Below are 18600 nucleotides of genomic sequence, written 5' to 3' on the forward strand. Positions count from 1 at the left end.
TCTGGGTAGCTAGGTCTGGGTAGCTAGGTCTGTGCTAGGTCTGGGTAGCTAGGTCTGGGTAGCTAGGTCTGGGTAGCTAGGTCTGGGTAGCTAGGTCTGTGCTAGGTCTGTGCTAGCTAGGTCTGGGTAGCTAGGTCTGGGTAGCTAGGTCTGGGTAGCTAGGTCTGGGTAGCTAGGTCTGTGCCATTGGAAAGTATTCAGAACCCTTGACTTTATTAACATTTTGTTACGTTACAGCCTTGTTCTAAAATTGTTTAAAAAAAAGAAAATCTGCAGCAATCTAAACACAATACAGTGAGGGAAAAAAGTATTTGATCCCCTGCTGATTTTGTACGTTTGCCCACTGACAAAGAAATGATCAGTCTATAATTTTAATGGTAGGTTTATTTGAACAGTGAGAGACAGAATAACAACAAAAAAATCCAGAAAAACGCATGTCCAAAATGTTATATATTTATTTGGAATTTAATGAGGGAAATAAGTATTTGACCCCCTCTCAATCAGGAAGATTTCTGGCTCCCAGGTGTCTTTTATACAGGTAATGAGCTGAGATTAGGAGAACACTATTAAAGGGAGTGCTCCTAATCTCATCTTGTTACCTGTATAAAAGACACCTGTCCACAGAAGCAATCAATCAATCAGATTCCAAACTCCACCATGGCCAAGACCAAAGAGCTCTCCAACGATGTCAGGGACAAGATTGTAGACCTACACAAGGCTAGAATGGGCTACAGACCATTGCCAAGCAGTTTGGTGAGAAGGTGACAACAGTTGGTGCGATTATTGGCAAATGGAAGAAACACAAAAGAACTGTCAACCTCCCTCGGCCTGGGGCTCCATGCAAGAACTCACCTCGTGGAGCTAACACCAGACACAGATGAAGACCTAGCTAGCCAGTAACTAGCTAACACCAGACAGATGAAGACCTAGCTAGCCAGTAACTAGCTAACACCAGACAGATGGAGACCTAGCTAGCCAGTAACTAGCTAACACCAGACACAGATGAAGACCTAGCTAGCCAGTAACTAGCTAACACCAGACACAGATGAAGACCTAGCTAGCCAGTAACTAGCTAACACCAGACAGATGAAGACCTAGCTAGCCAGTAACTAGCTAACACCAGACAGATGAAGACCTAGCTAGCCAGTAACTAGCTAACACCAGATACAGATGAAGACCTAGCTAGCCAGTAACTAGCTAACACCAGACAGATGAAGACCTAGCTAGCCAGTAACTAGCTAACACCAGACAGATGAAGACCTAGCTAGCCAGTAACTAGCTAACACCAGATACAGATGAAGACCTAGCTAGCCAGTAACTAGCTAACACCAGACAGATGAAGACCTAGCTAGCCAGTAACTAGCTAACACCAGATACAGATGAAGACCTAGCTAGCCAGTAACTAGCTAACACCAGACAGATGAAGACCTAGCTAGCCAGTAACTAGCTAACACCAGACAGATGAAGACCTAGCTAGCCAGTAACTAGCTAACACCAGACACAGATGAAGACCTAGCTAGCCAGTAACTAGCTAACACCAGACAGATGAAGACATAGCTAGCCAGTAACTAGCTAACACCAGACAGATGAAGACCTAGCTAGCCAGTAACTAGCTAACACCAGACAGATGGAGACCTAGCTAGCCAGTAACTAGCTAACACCAGACACAGATGAAGACCTAGCTAGCCAGTAACTAGCTAACACCAGACACAGATGAAGACCTAGCTAGCCAGTAACTAGCTAACACCAGACAGATGAAGACCTAGCTAGCCAGTAACTAGCTAACACCAGACAGATGAAGACCTAGCTAGCCAGTAACTAGCTAACACCAGATACAGATGAAGACCTAGCTAGCCAGTAACTAGCTAACACCAGACAGATGAAGACCTAGCTAGCCAGTAACTAGCTAACACCAGACAGATGAAGACCTAGCTAGCCAGTAACTAGCTAACACCAGATACAGATGAAGACCTAGCTAGCCAGTAACTAGCTAACACCAGACAGATGAAGACCTAGCTAGCCAGTAACTAGCTAACACCAGATACAGATGAAGACCTAGCTAGCCAGTAACTAGCTAACACCAGACAGATGAAGACCTAGCTAGCCAGTAACTAGCTAACACCAGACAGATGAAGACCTAGCTAGCCAGTAACTAGCTAACACCAGACACAGATGAAGACCTAGCTAGCCAGTAACTAGCTAACACCAGACAGATGAAGACATAGCTAGCCAGTAACTAGCTAACACCAGACAGATGAAGACCTAGCTAGCCAGTAGCTAGCTAACACCAGACACAGATGAAGACCTAGCTAGCCAGTAACTAGCTAACACCAGATACAGATGAAGACCTAGCTAGCCAGTAACTAGCTAACACCAGACACAGATGAAGACCTAGCTAGCCAGTAACTAGCTAACACCAGACACAGATGAAGACCTAGCTAGCCAGTAACTAGCTAACACCAGACAGATGAAGACCTAGCTAGCCAGTAACTAGCTAACACCAGACAGATGAAGACCTAGCTAGCCAGTAACTAGCTAACACCAGACACAGATGAAGACCTAGCTAGCCAGTAACTAGCTAACACCAGACAGATGAAGACCTAGCTAGCCAGTAACTAGCTAACACCAGACAGATGAAGACCTAGCTAGCCAGTAACTAGCTAACACCAGACAGATGAAGACCTAGCTAGCCAGTAACTAGCTAACACCAGATACAGATGAAGACATAGCTAGCCAGTAACTAGCTAACACCAGACAGATGAAGACATAGCTAGCCAGTAACTAGCTAACACCAGACAGATGAAGACCTAGCTAGCCAGTAGCTAGCTAACACCAGACACAGATGAAGACCTAGCTAGCCAGTAACTAGCTAACACCAGATACAGATGAAGACCTAGCTAGCCAGTAACTAGCTAACACCAGACACAGATGAAGACCTAGCTAGCCAGTAACTAGCTAACACCAGACACAGATGAAGACCTAGCTAGCCAGTAACTAGCTAACACCAGACAGATGAAGACCTAGCTAGCCAGTAACTAGCTAACACCAGACAGATGAAGACCTAGCTAGCCAGTAACTAGCTAACACCAGACACAGATGAAGACCTAGCTAGCCAGTAACTAGCTAACACCAGACAGATGAAGACCTAGCTAGCCAGTAACTAGCTAACACCAGACAGATGAAGACCTAGCTAGCCAGTAACTAGCTAACACCAGACAGATGAAGACCTAGCTAGCCAGTAACTAGCTAACACCAGATACAGATGAAGACCTAGCTAGCCAGTAACTAGCTAACACCAGACACAGATGAAGACCTAGCTAGCCAGTAACTAGCTAACACCAGACACAGATGAAGACCTAGCTAGCCAGTAACTAGCTAACACCAGACACAGATGAAGACCTAGCTAGCCAGTAACTAGCTAACACCAGACACAGATGAAGACCTAGCTAGCCAGTAACTAGCTAACACCAGACAGATGAAAGGGGAAAACATATAAGTATCTTTGCCATAGATTAACTTTTAATTATATTAGCTGACACCCAACAGTCAAATTTTGGCACCAGTACAGTAGCTATCTAGCTTTATAAACCACGCCCCTTTGCAAACACGCCTTCTCTGGTGTTGGTTACATGGCGGTACTTATTTAAATTATGTAAGAGAATATCATGTTACCATTGGTATATTAAAATGAGAGTTAAGGTGATGTCACCTTGTCCCCTTAATAATGAATCCAAGTGTTTGACAATGGGGAGGGGACCAGTAACTTTATGATCAAACTTTATCAATGTAGAAGCAACAGTCATTTTTCATACTTTGGTCATCATACTTTGATCTGGTTTCCTTTTAAATATCATCCAATTTCATGAAAAACATTTGACTGTTCATGACCTTAAAGTGTTTGTCCACCTCCTAAATGGCAAAAGCCAATCCATCCGGTCATTCAGTCTAATGTTTAACATCTATTGCCAGGGCATATGTGTGTGTGTGTGTGTGTGTGTGTGTGTGTACTGTGTGTGTGTGTGTGTGTGTGTGTGTGTGTGTGTGTGTGTGTACTGTGTGTGTGCGTACTGTGTGTGTACACTTGTCCACTCCTGTCCTATTGGAATGCATTACAGTACTTGACGAACATCAACGTGTAGTTTATTTCTGCATCGTGTCCTGCATTAAGTCATTGTGCTGCCTGACCCTGGCTGTAGAACCTAATTTGTGACAATGGAAAAACGCTGGGGATTGATGGTAGAGCCAGAGTCTCCTTATCCCCTAAGTAGTGCACTACCTTTGAACAGGACCCAATGGAACCTTATCCCCTAAGTAGTGCACTACCTTTGAACAGGACCCAATGGAACCTTATCCCCTACGTAGTGCACTACCTTTGAACAGGACCCAATGGAACCTTATCCCCTACGTAGTGCACTACCTTTGAACAGGACCCAATGGAACCTTATCCCCTACGTAGTGCACTATCTTTGAACAGGACCCAATGGAACCTTATCCCCTACGTAGTGCACCACCTTTGAACAGGACCCAATGGAACCTTATCCCCTACGTAGTGCACTACCTTTGAACAGGACCCAATGGAACCTTATCCCCTACGTAGTGCACTACCTTTGAACAGGACCCAATGGAACCTTATCCCCTACGTAGTGCACAACCTTTGAACAGGACCCAATGGAACCTTATCCCCTACGTAGTGCACTACCTTTGAACAGGACCCAATGGAACCTTATCCCCTACGTAGTGCACTACCTTTGAACAGGACCCAATGGAACCTTATCCCCTACGTAGTGCACTACCTTTGAACAGGACCCAATGGAACCTTATCCCCTACGTAGTGCACTACCTTTGAACAGGACCCAATGGAACCTTATCCCCTACGTAGTGCACTACCTTTGAACAGGACCCATAGGGCTATACAGGTAATAGGGTGCAATTTGGGACGCATCCACAGACAGTCGGCAGGCAGATGTGGTCAGATGGATATACAGCCCTGGCAACAGATATTAGACATTAGATTAGTGCTTGGGTGAATGAATGGATGAATGGGCTTTTGCCATTCAGGAGTTGGACAAACACTTAAAATCGGTGGGGACTAGGCCCCCCTGGCCAGTGTTCAGGATGCTGATCTGGGACCAGTTTGTCAATCATAATGAATAAGATCAGCATTACTCTGAGATCTTGACACAGGTCTATGACCCACACACCCTGTGTGCGTCACAAATGGTACCCTATTCCCTTTATAGTGCACTACTTTTGACCACGGCCCCCTGGCTGTTGGTCGGAATACGGTAGGAGCAGACCCAGGACCCACAGCCAGACCCAGATGAACAGCAGATTTATGTGGAGTTAGAGTTGACTGACTGTGTCGGTCCATTGGGTGTAGCCATTTACCCTAGGAGAACCCAACCAACCATGGCCTGGACTCAGAGGAGGGATTCCATTTGACCCTAGGAGAAACCAACCAACTGTCACGTTGTATAATGATTTGAAGACAGGCGCAGGAATACGTATTAGGGGTTTTATTTACTCCACCCAACATAAGGTACGTCATGGAAAACGACGGGGACGAAGCCCAAAACAAACACGTGATTATACAGTGAGGGAAAAAACTATTTGATCCCCTGCTGATTTTGTACGTTTGCCCACTGACAAAGAAATGATCAGTCTATCATTTTAATGGTAGGTTTATTTGAAAAGTGAGAGACAGAATAACAACAAAAAAATCCAGAAAAACGCATGTCAAAAATATTATAAATTGATTAGCATTTTAATGAGGGAAATAAGTATTTGACCCCCTCTCAATCAGAAAGATTTCTGGCTCCCAGGTGTCTTTTATACAGGTAACGAGCTGAGATTAGGAGCACACTCTTAAAGGGAGTGCTCCTAATCTCAGTTTGTTACCTGTATAAAAGACACCTGACCACAGAAGCAATCAATCAATCAGATTCCAAAATTTCCACCATGGCCAAGACCAAAGAGATCTCCAACGATGTCAGGGAGAAGATTGTAGACCTACACAAGGCTGGAATGGGCTACAAGACCATCGCCAAGCAGCTTGGTGAGAAGGTGACAACAGTTGGTGCGATTATTCGCAAATGGAAGAAACACAAAATAACTGTCAATCTCCCTCGGCCTGGGGCTCCATGAAAGATCTCACCTCGTGGAGTTTCAATGATCATGAGAACGGTGAGGAATCAGCCCAGAACTACATGGGAGGATCTTGTCAATTATCTCAAGGCAGCTGGGACCATAGTCACCAAGAAAACAATTGGTAACACACTACGCCGTGAAGGACTGAAATCCTGCAGCGCCCGCAAGGTCCCCCTGCTCAAGAAAGCACATATACAGGGCCGTCTGAAGTTTGCCAATGAACATCTGAATGATTCAGAGGAGAACTGGGTGAAAGTGTTGTGGTCAGATGAGACCAAAATCGAGCTCTTTGGCATCAACTCAACTCGCCGTGTTTGGAGGAGGAGGAATGCTGCCTATGACCCCAAGAACACCATCCCCACCGTCAAACAAGGAGGTGGAAACATTATGCTTTGGGGGTGTTTTTCTGCTAAGGGGACAGGACAACTTCACCGCATCAAAGGGGTATTCCAGCATGACAATGACCCAAAGCACACGGCCAAGGCAACAAAGGAGTGGCTCAAGAAGAAGCACATTAAGGTCCTGGAGAGGCCTAGCCAGTCTCCAGACCTTAATCCCATAGAAAATCTGTGGAGGGAGCTGAAGGTTCGAGTTGCCAAACGTCAGCCTCGAAACCTTAATGACTTGGAGAAAATCTGCAAAGAGGAATGGAACAAAATCCCTCCTGAGATGTGTGCAAACCTGGTGGCCAACTACAAGAAACGTCTGACCTCTGTGATTGCCAACAAGGGTTTTGCCACCAAGTACTAAGTCATGTTTTGCAGAGGGGTCAAATACTTATTTCCCTCATTAAAATGCAAATCAATTCATAACATTTTTGACATGCGTTTTTCTGGATTATTTTGTTGTTATTCTGTCTCTCACTGTTCAAACAAACCTACCATTAAAATTATAGACTGATCATGTCTTTGTCAGTGGGCAAACGTACAAAATCAGCAGGGGATCAAATACTTTTTTCCCTCACTGAATCTACAAAGGGATGTAACAAAAGAGCGAGGTGTAACCTCTACACAAGTGGCGCAGTGGTCTAAGGCGCTGCATCGCAGTGCTAGCTGTGCCACTAGAGATCCTGGTTCGAATCCAGGCTCTGTCGTAGCAGGCCGCGACCGGGAGACTCATGGGGCGGAGCACAATTGGTCCAGGGTAGGGGAGGGAATAGCCAGCAGGGATGTTGGTAGTTGGTTGTGGGTTTGATTCCAACACGGGGGGCCAGTATGAAAAAAATAATAATATATGTATTCACTAACTGTAAGTCGCTCTGGATAAGAGCGTCTGCTAAATGACTAAAAATGTAAATACACGGGACGAGACCCGTAAACAACAAGAGCACTATTCATGGGACAATAATTGACAAGGACAATGGGGAACAGAGGGCAGATATATACACTAATCAGGGGGAATGGGAACCAGGTGTGCGTAATGAGACAAGACAGTCTGGGGTTGGTGGTAATGAACCAGGTCAGTGATGCCTAAAAGGCTGGTGACGTAGACCTCCGGAGCTGGTGAACGGACTGAGCAGCAGTACCAGGGGGATCCGTGACACCAACCATGGCCTGGACTCAGAGGAGTGATTCCATTTTATCCTAGGAGAAACCAACCAACCATGGCCTGGAGTCAGAGGAGTGATTCCATTGCTTTATTTATACACAAAAATAAACCATATCTGAGGTATTGGGACATTTTTGGAACACAAAACTATCAAATGATAACCAGCACAGATAGTGACAAGTATCATTCCAGGCCAGTTGTACACTGTCTGGTACAATGGAGACCACAGTTCAGAGCACATCTGAGTTCTTCTGAAGCAGACTGACCTCATATCATGGTGTCCCCGTTTAGAGTTAAATCTGTTATCCACTCACAATGTTATATGGAGGGATCACAGAGAGCGGGGCTGTTCTGACAGACCTGTCTTCTCCTCTCTCTCCCAGTCAGTCAGTCAGTCAGTCAGTCAGTCAGTCAGTCAATCAGTCAGTCAGTCAGTCAGTCAGTCAGTCAGTCAGTCAGTCAGTCAGTCAGTCAGTCAGTCAGTCAGTCAGTCAGTCAGTCAGAGAAGAAGTCAAACACAGACCCATCCCTGGTCTATCTACGGGGCGGCAGGTAGCTTAGTGGTTAAGATGGTTGTGCCAGTAACCGAAAGGTCGCTGGTTCTAATCCCCAAGCCGACTAGGTGAAAAATCTGTCGATGTGCCCTTGAGCAAGGCACTTTACCCTAATTGCTCCTGTAAGTCGCTCTGGATAAGAGCGTCTGCTAAATGACTAAAATGTAAATGTATCTGAACAGCCCATGTCTTCCTCAATCAGTCTGAGGCACGCAGCGGCACTCTGATACACACCAGCATTTACACACACACACACACAAACACACAATATGAATGTCTGTACCTCCGAACAACAGAGATTAGTCTTGGCTTCAGCCCACAGCCGCAGCCTTGGGGCCTAGAAAAAGAGGTCTGGACCAACATGAGAGATACCGTCTGGCAACAGCGTCAGAAAAAATATATGTCAAAGCCTTGTCATGACTACAACGCTTCCTCAATCACTGACATTTAAAGATTTTAAATAATACTTACCGAATTCACATGATACGGTTTGGCCTGATATGAGGCCAATGTTTTATCTATCTACCGAACAAACCAAAATTGGTTCTCTGAAAGTTCCCAGAACAGCAAATGTTCTCATAACACAAAAAACTGTCCAGTCGTGCTGATGATTGTAGAATGTAAAATGTTGTTGCAAAAACTTTCCTAGAACACATTTTGTCTGTTCTTTGAAGGTTCCAAGAATGTTTCATTAGGTTGTAGGAACAGTCTGGTGGGAACATTGTGGGAACATCACACAATCTGTCCAGTTGTGCAGATATTTCTACAATGTTTTCTTTTAGGATGCAAAAAAACTTTCACCTGATGTTACAAGAATGTTCCCAGAACAAATGTAATCTGTTATTTAAATGTTCACAGAATGTTTCTTTAGGTTGTGGGAACATATGACAAGAGATAGGTTCTCAAAACACTAATACTGGCCAGTTGTGCTGACATTCAGATGTTTGTATCAGGTTGCACAAAACTTTCCTTTGATGTTGCAAGAATGTTGACAGAACAGCCTTTCTGAGTTCTTTATAGATTCCCAGAACATAGCACAATGTTCCACAATTTCCAAATAAGTTTGTTTTTGTGACGTTCATAGCATACTTGTTTTAGGTTTAGCATAATATTCCATTGATGTTCACACAATATACAGTGCCTTCAGAAAGTATTCAGACCCCTTGACTTATTCCACATGTTGTTGTGTTACAGCCTGAATTCTCACCCATCCACACACAATACCCCATAATGACAAAGTGAAAGCATGTTTTTAGAAATGTTAGCAAATTTATTGAAATTGAAATACAGAAATATCTCATTTACATAAGTATTCACACCCCTGAGTAAATACATGTTAGAATCACCTTTGGCAGCGATTACAGCTGTGAGTCTTTCTGGGTAAGTCTCTAAGAGCTTTGCACACCTGGATTGTACAATATTTGCACATTATTAATTTAAAAAATCTTCAAGCTCTGTCAAGTTGGTTGTTGATCATTACTAAAGCCATTTTCAAGTCTTGCCATAGATTTTCAAGCCGATTTAAGTCAAAACTGTAACTAGGCCACTCAGGAACATTCAATGTTGTCTTGGTAAGCAACTCCAGTGTATATTTGGCCTTGTGTTTTAAGTTATTGTCCTGCTGAAAGTTGAATTTGTCTCCCAGTGTCTGTTGGAAAGCAGACTGAACCAGGTTTTCCTCTAGGATGTTGCCTGTGCTTAGCTCTATTCCATTTATTTTTATCCAAAAATACTCCCTAGTCCTTGCCATTGAAGAGCATACCCATAATATGATGCAACCACCACTATGCTTGAAAATATGGAGAGTGGTACTCAGTGATGTGTTGTGTTGGATTTGCCCCCAACATAACACTTTGTATTCAGTACATAAAGTTAATTTCTTTGCCACATTTTTTGCTGTTTTGCTTGAGTGCCTTATTGGAAACAGGATGCATGCTTTGGAATATTTATATTCTGTACAGGCTTCCTTCTCTTCACTCTGTCAATTAGGTTAGTATTGTGGAGTAACTACAATGTTGTTGATCCATCCTCAGTTTTCTCCTATCACAGCCATTAAACTCTGTAACTGTTTTAAAGTCACCATTGGCCTCATGGTGAAATCCCTGAGTGGTTTCCTTCCTCTCAGGCCACTGAGTTAGGAAGGACGCCTGTATCTTTGTAGTGACTGGGTGTATTGATACACCATCCAAAGGGTAATTAATAATTTCACCATGCTCAAAGAGATATTCAGTCTGCTTTTTTATTTTTACCCATCTACCAATAGGTGCCCTTCTTTGTGAGGCATTGGAAGACCTCCCTGGTCTCTGTGGTTGAATCTGTGTTTGAAATTCACTGCTTGACTGAGGGACCTTACAGATAATTGTATGTGTGGGGTACAGAGATGAGGTAGTCATTCAAAAATCATGTTCAACACTATTGTTGCACACAGAGTGAGGCCATGCATCTTATTACAGCATGTGACTTGTTAAGCACATTTTTACTCCTGAACTTATTTAGGCTTGCCATAACAAAGGGGTTGATATGTTTTATACTTATTGACTCAAGATATTTCACCTTTTCTAAAAACATAATTTCACTTTTACATTATGGGGTATTGTGTGTAGACCAGTGAAACAAAATCTCAATTGAATTCATTTTAAATTCAACAACAAAAAATGTGGAAAAATCAAGGTGTGTGAATACTCTCTGAAGGCACATTTTTACCTTGTCTTGGAGGTCCTCAGAACATTTCAAGAACATTTAGAAACTGTTATATTTAAGTTTTCCCTAATATTACCACAACATTCTCAGAATGCTAATTTGTAGCTCTGTAACGCAGATTACAGATTTAATGGCAATTCACATTTGATATAGAAACACATGGCATTTTAATGTAATTTATAGGGGATTTGAACAGCATGTAATCAAACACCACCATATTATTTACACTTCACATGTTGACAATCTGCAACAGTTTTCATTCATAGGACATTTAAACAGCACTTAATCGCACAAACACAACCACATTTTCACACTTCATATAGTATATTGCCAATCTACACATGCGGGATTCAAACCTTCAATGTTTGGATCCCAAGCCAAGTCTTTTATCCTCTGTGCCACCACGGGGAGTGCTCTTTCATCTTTGTTTTATCAGTATATAGCCATGGCAGTTTGTTAATCAGGAATTCCATACTTCCTTTTTAGCCTTCTTAAGTGTTGTTCACATTGGCAGTTTGAAGTGACGCAAATCCCCCCAGAAAATTGCATATCCGATTCAAATCTGTTATTTTTCCTGCAGTCTGAGCAGCCAAAAAAAAGCACATGGAATGGGATATTTCAAGCCACATTTATTTGCCCTCTTTTTAGACTGTTATTTGGCATATCTTGTTGCTTGCTAGCTACCCTGTTGACAGTTTGACAATAACATGTGGAAGCTAAACAGCTACCTAGCTAGCTAGTTGACTGCTGTGACTAGCCATAAATGACTCGTTTATAAAGTTGGATCATCTTATCCTTTGAGGCTTTAAAAGTGTCCTAACGCTATGATGTTGAACATTCAAACCAACTGGGAAATGTCTATGGCAGTCTTTGTTAACACCTTAGCTTGCTATATAACTTCTGAGTGATGGGAAGCACGAGCACCATAACCAATCAGCCCTCCACCACTGGCACAAACCCGTCACTACTTTGACAACTGGTTTAGCCATGTCAGCAAATGACTGCTGTCTGAACACACACAAATCTGATTTGGTCACTTGTTGTTTGGACAGTCAGTATTCCTAAATGGATTTGAAAAACCAAACTGATTTGAGCATTAAGGCCTGCAGTGTGAACACGGCTTAGACATAACTAACCCCAGGTAAATACTGGTAACTGATTTGAACCATATTTTGTACACCTCATATGTTAATAATCTGCACATTATTTCATTGAACAGAATTTAATCGTACAAACAAAAACAAATTCACATACATATTCTGCACATGTGGGGTTTGAACCTGCAACGTTTGGTTCCTAAGTCAAGTCTTCTATCCTCTGCAACACCAGGGAAGCTCTCTTACATCTACTTTTTTCAGTATATAGCCATGGCAGTATGGTTGCCATGGCAGTATGGTTGCCATGGCAGTATGGTTGCCATGGCAGTATGGTTGCCATGGCAGTATGGTTGCCATGGCAGTATGGTTGCCATGGCAGTACCGTCAATCTGGAATTCCATGCTTCCTTTTTAACCTTCTTAGACATAACTAACCCAGGTAAATACTGGTAACTGGGTTATTCACCATCACTTCACCCATCCTCTTTATGTGCTGCGTACTTCTGGGCCCGTATTCACAAGGTATCCAAGACTATAAATGCTGATCTAGGATAATTTATTTTACAGTTCGTCTAAAATTCTGCATTTCTTTTTTTTTTGTGACCAATTTTTATTGACTTTTGTCATTTTATTAAAATGTTTCGAGGGGGGGGGGTTACAGGTACAAAACAACAATTAAAGAAATGCATACACAGATAACCCATGCCCCCCCCCCCCCCACATCCTCCCTCCCCACCAGGAGACCATTCCTCACATCGCACCCCATGTAAGTCACTCTGGATAAGAGCGTCTGCTAAATGACTAAAAATGTAAATTTTATAACTTCTAATAGTAACCGTATCCACTGGTTAAATGGAAGAGAGTGAGGTGGTTGCCATCTTAGAGCCAACATTATTTTCGCAGCAGTGCTGCCTGCCAGCAGTAATCTTCTCTGATTGATTGAGAGATTCAAGGGGATATCATTGTTAAGTAACATAATAGATACAAAGCAATGAATATTTAAATTCATGCACTTCAAAATGAATTTTGTTTACTTATCCCCAGGAGCATTTAACTGCAGGGCACTCCCTCATCATATGAAGGAATGTGTCTATCTGATTTAGGGGACACAGTGAACAGTTGGGAGTAGGGGCCAACTTAAATGTAAAATGTTTCATTGGTGTTAGCTACAGTCTGTGCACAAAATTAAAATGTAGAAGTTGATGGTTTGGATTACAGGATGCCAAGGTCATATTTTTCCATATTCTGTTCCAGTTAAAGGGTTGTTCAGATTCAATTACATCTGTGGACCATACTTTTTTTAAACCAGTTGAGCTGACAGCCGTTTTTCACTGTTTCGCTATGGCTTTAGTCATCAATCTAGCAAGAGGGCAATATTTTATTAATGTAGTAGTGTCCCCCCCCAGAAAGTTGGCTTTCACCTAGAATTTTTTATTTACAGTGGAGGAAAAATTATTTAGTCAGCCACCAATTGTGCAAGTTCTCCCAATTAAAAAGATGAGAGAGGCCTGTAATTTTCATCATAGGTACACGTCAACTATGACAGACAAAATGAGACAAAAAATCCAGAAAGTCACATTGTAGGATTTTTTATGCATTTATTTGCAAATTATGGTGGAAAATAAGTATTTGGTCACCTACAAACAAGCAAGATTTCTGGCTCTCACAGACGTGTAACTTCTTCTTTAAGAGGCTCCTCTGTCCTCCACTCGTTACCTGTATTAATGGCACCTGTTTGAACTTGTTATCAGTATAAAAGACACCTGTCCACAAACTCAAACAGTCACACTCCAAACTCCACTATGGCCAAGACCAAAGAGCTGTCAAAGGACACCAGAAACAAAATTGTAGACCTGCACCAGGCTGGGAAGACTGAATCTGCAATAGGTAAGCAGCTTGGTTTGAAGAAATCAACTGTGGGAGCAATTATTAGGATATGGAAGACATACAAGACCACTGATAATCTCCCTCGATCTGGGGCTCCACGCAAGATCTCACCCCGTGGGGTCAAAATGATCACAAGAACGGTGAGCAAAAATCCCAGAACCACACAGGGGGACCTAGTGAATGACCTGCAGAGAGCTGGGACCAAAGTAACAAAGCCTACCATCAGTAACACACTACGCCGCCAGGGACTCAAATCCTGCAGTGCCAGACGTGTCCCCCTGCTTAAGCCAGTACATGTCCAGGCCCGTCTGAAGTTTGCTAGAGTGCATTTGGATGATCCAGAAGAGGATTGGGAGAATGTCATATGGTCAGATGAAACCAAAATAGAACTTTTTGGTAAAAACTCAACTCGTCGTGTTTGGAGGACAAAGAATGCTGAGTTGCATCCAAATAACACCATACCTACTGTGAAGCATGGGGGTGGAAACATCATGCTCTGGGGCTGTTTTTCTGCAAAGGGACCAGGACGACTGATCCGTGTAAAGGAAAGAATGAATGGGGCCATGTATCATGAGATTTTGAGTGAAAACCTCCTTCCATCAGCAAGGGCATTGAAGATGAAACGTGGCTGGGTGTTTCAGCATGACAAAAAAAATCACAACATTTACCTAAAATGTACACTAAAAATAGCACTATTGGGAGATTTGGTAAGCCATAGTCAATCAACAATATAATAATACTTTTAGTAAAAAATATTCAACTTCAACTTACAATCTGTTGATACTACGCGATTAGAAAGGTTCAGAATTCATGTGAAACATCACAGCACAGTTGAAAAATATATGGCACATGGAAATCATAAGAGGGTGGTTTACAGAGATAGGTGGGATGGACTGAGAGTAGCTGAGGGGTGGGGTTAGGGTGATAGGTGGGATGGACTGAGAGTAGCTGAGGGGTGGGGTTAGGGTGATAGGTGGGATGGACTGAGAGTAGCTGAGGGGTGGGGTTAGGGTGATAGGTGGGATGGACTGAGAGTAGCTGAGGGGTGGGGTTAAGGTGATAGGTGGGATGGACTGAGAGTGGCTGAGGGGTGGGGTTAGGGTGATAGGTGGGATGGACTGAGAGTAGCTGAGGGGTGGGATTAGGGTGATAGGTGGGATGGACTGAGAGTAGCTGAGGGGTGGGGTGAGGGTGATAGGTGGGATGGACTGAGAGTAGCTGAGGGGTGGGGTTAGGGTGATAGGTGGGATGGACTGAGAGTAGCTGAGGGGTGGGATTAGGGTGATAGGTGGGATGGACTGAGAGTAGCTGAGGGGTGGGGTGAGGGTGATAGGTGGGATGGACTGAGAGTAGCTGAGGGGTGGGGTTAGGGTGATAGGTGGGATGGACTGAGAGTAGCTGAGGGGTGGGGTTAGGGTGATAGGTTGAATGGACTGAGAGTAGCTGAGGGGTGGGGTTAGGGTGATAGGTGGGATGGACTGAGAGTGGCTGAGGGGTGGGGTTAAAAGGTAATGTTCTATAATAGTTATGACTGAAAACACAATATATAATGTATACTGTATGTGTTTAAGTACTGTCTATCCAGATGTAATGTATATATTTTTTTTAAACACAAATTCTGACAAACTCCAAGCATTGATTATGCAATAATGGGCTGCCATCAGTCAGGATGTGGGCCAGAAGTTAATTGACAGCATGCCAGGGCGGATTGCAGAGGTCTTGAAAAAGAAGGGTCAACACTGCAAATATTGACTCTTTGCATAAACTTAATGTAATTGTCAATAAAAGCCTTTGACACTTATGGAATGCTTGTAATTATACTTCAGTATACCATAGTAACATCTGACAAAGATATCTCATAACACTGAAGCAGCGAACTTTGTGAAGACCAATACTTGTGTCATTCTCAAAACTTTTGACCACGGCTGTATGTAAAATGTTTGTTTTTGTGATATGAGAATATTTGCCACAAACGAACTAATGTTCTGGGAACTCTCACATTACCTGGAAATATTTTAAGGAATGTTCTGTGATGGTTGTCAAAACATTTTAGTTAACATTCCGAGGATATTTAATTCAAAATATATATACGCTACCAGTCAAAATTTTGGCCGCACCTACTCATTCAAGTTTTTTTTTCCTTTATTTTGTACATTGTAGAATAATAGTGAAGACATCAAAACTATGAAATAACACATATGGAATCATGTAGTAACCCACATATTTTATATTTGAGATTCTTTAAATATCCAACCTTTGTCTTGATGACAGCTTTGCACAATTTTTTACATTTACATTTTAGTCATTTTAGCAGACGCTCTTATCCAGAGCGACTTACAGTTAGTGAGTGCATAAATTTTTTTTTCATACTGGCCCCCTGTGGGAATCGAACCCACAACCCTGGCGTTGCAAACGCCATGCTCTACCAACTGAGCTACATCCCTGCCGGCCATTCCCTCCCCTACCCTGGACGACGCTGGGCCAATTGCGCGCCACCCCATGGGTCTCCCGGTCGCGGCCGGCTACAACAGAGCCTGGATTCGAACCAGGATCTCTAGTGGCACAGTGCCTTAGACCACTGCGCCACTCATGTGTGTGAGTGTTAATACGTGATAGCTTAATACGCTTATTGATGATGACTAACGGCCCATGCTTGTGAAACACAGGCTACTGACGCAGGGCTAAGCTATGACAGTTATTTGTCACAGCCAACCAGCACATTTCTGAGTAACTATTCATAGTCAATATAAGATGTATGCCGAGTGATTTCCTCTCTCAGTTTTTTTATTAGATGTAGTGAGCTGATGTAGAAATGAAGGATAATTCATTACACATTGTGAGGTATGTCACTTATCACCTTAACCCCTCAGGGGGGAATTCATTTACTTTTTATTTTTAGTCATTTAGCAGACGCTCTTATCCAGAGCGACTTACAGTTAGTGAGTGCATAAATGTTTCATACTGGCCCCTCCGTGGGAATCGAACCCACAACCCTGGCGTTGCAAGCGCCATGCTCTACCAACTGAGCTACAGGAGGCTTAGTTAAGAGAGCGTTAATGTGCCTTCAGAAAAGTATTCATACCCCTTGACTTATTCCACATTTTGTTGTGTTACAGCCTGAATTCAAAATATATTAAATATTTTTCTCACCCATGTACACACAATACCCCATAATGACAAAGTGAAAACATGTTGTTAGAAATTTCAGCAACTTTATTGAAATTGAAATACATAAATACATATCTCATTTACATAAGTATTCACACCCCTGAGTCAATACATGTTAGAAGCACCTTTGGCAGCGATTACAGCTGTGAGTCTTTCTGGGTAAGTCTCTAAGAGCTTTGCACACCTGGATTGTACTATATTTGCACATTATTCTTTTTTAAAATTCTTCAAGCTCTGTCAAGTTGGTTGTTGATCATTGCTAGACAGCCATTTTCAAGTCTTGTCATAGATTTTCAAACCGATTTAAGTCAAAACTGTAACTAGGCCACTCAGGAACATTCAATGTTGTCTTGGTAAGCAACTCCAGTGTACTGTATATTTGCTATTGTCCTGATGAAAGGTGAATTCGTCTCAGAGTGTCTGGTGGAAAGCAGACTGAACCAGGTATTCCTGTAGAATTTTGCCTGTGCTTAGCTCTGTTCCATTTCTTTTTATCCTATAAAACTCCCTAGTCCTTGCCGATGACAAGCATACCCATAACATGATGCAACCACCACCATCCTGGAAAATATGAACAGTTGTATAAGTGATGTGTTGTGTTGGATTTGCCCCAAACATAAGGCTTTGTATTCAGGACATAAAGTTAATTTATTTGCCACATTTTTGCAGTTTTACTTTAGTGCCTTGTTGCAAACAGGATGCATGATTTGGAATATGTTTATTCTGTACAGGCTTCCTTCTCTTCATTCGATCATTAAGGTTAGTATTGTGGAGTAACTACATACAATGCTATTGATCCATCCTCAGTTCTATCACAAACAAACTCTGTAACTGTTTAAAGTCACCATTGGCCTCATGGTGAAATCCCTGAGTGGATAATTGCATGTGTGGGGTACAGAGATGAGGTAGTTATTCCAAAATCATGTTAAACACTATTACGGCACACAGAGTGAGTCTATGGAACTTATTATGTGACTTGTTAAGTAAATGTTTACTCCTGAACTTATTTACGCTTGCCATAACAAAGGGGTTGAATACATATTGACTCAAGACATTTCAGCTTGACATTTTTAATTAATTTGTAAACATTTCTAAAAATATAATTCCACTTTGACATTACGGGGCATTTTGTGTAGGCCAGTGACACAACATCTCAATTTTAATCACAACAAAATGTGGGAAAAGTGAAGGAGTGTGGATACTTTCTGAAGGCACTCCCTTCTCTCTCTAGGTGTATTCTGACCTTGAATTGAAGCATGAGAATAGCATGCTATTCACCAACTATTCGTTTGCGGTGGAGATCAAAGAAATGAAGGCGTGGTGGAGGTGTGTCTGCAGATTCTAACTGAATTCCCTTCTCATCCCACCACCTGTACGGTGTGAGAAAACTATGAATAAGGTCGAGAGAAACTGCCGGTTCCAGGTGGGAAAAGCATCTACTTTCCCCGATAGACATAACACCATTCTCCATGCACTGTAATTTACAAATTGATAAGAGCT

At 42.5% G+C, this 18600-nt stretch overlaps 1 long non-coding RNA gene across 1 annotated transcript; it reads right to left on the reverse strand.

The window, feature by feature from the left end:
* Nucleotides 1–1143: 1143 nt before the first annotated feature.
* LOC311135627 lies at nucleotides 1144–1933 on the reverse strand. The gene is made up of 3 exons (XR_014613793.1): nucleotides 1804–1933; nucleotides 1261–1387; nucleotides 1144–1178 (listed from the first exon to the last, which is right to left on the reverse strand). It is a non-coding gene; the product is annotated as an uncharacterized lncRNA (long non-coding RNA).
* Between the last annotated feature and the right edge of the window lie 16667 nt (nucleotides 1934–18600).

Source organism: Coregonus lavaretus, assembly GCF_964263955.1.
Source record: "Coregonus lavaretus genome assembly, chromosome: 10".
Lineage (NCBI taxonomy): Eukaryota > Metazoa > Chordata > Actinopteri > Salmoniformes > Salmonidae > Coregonus > Coregonus lavaretus.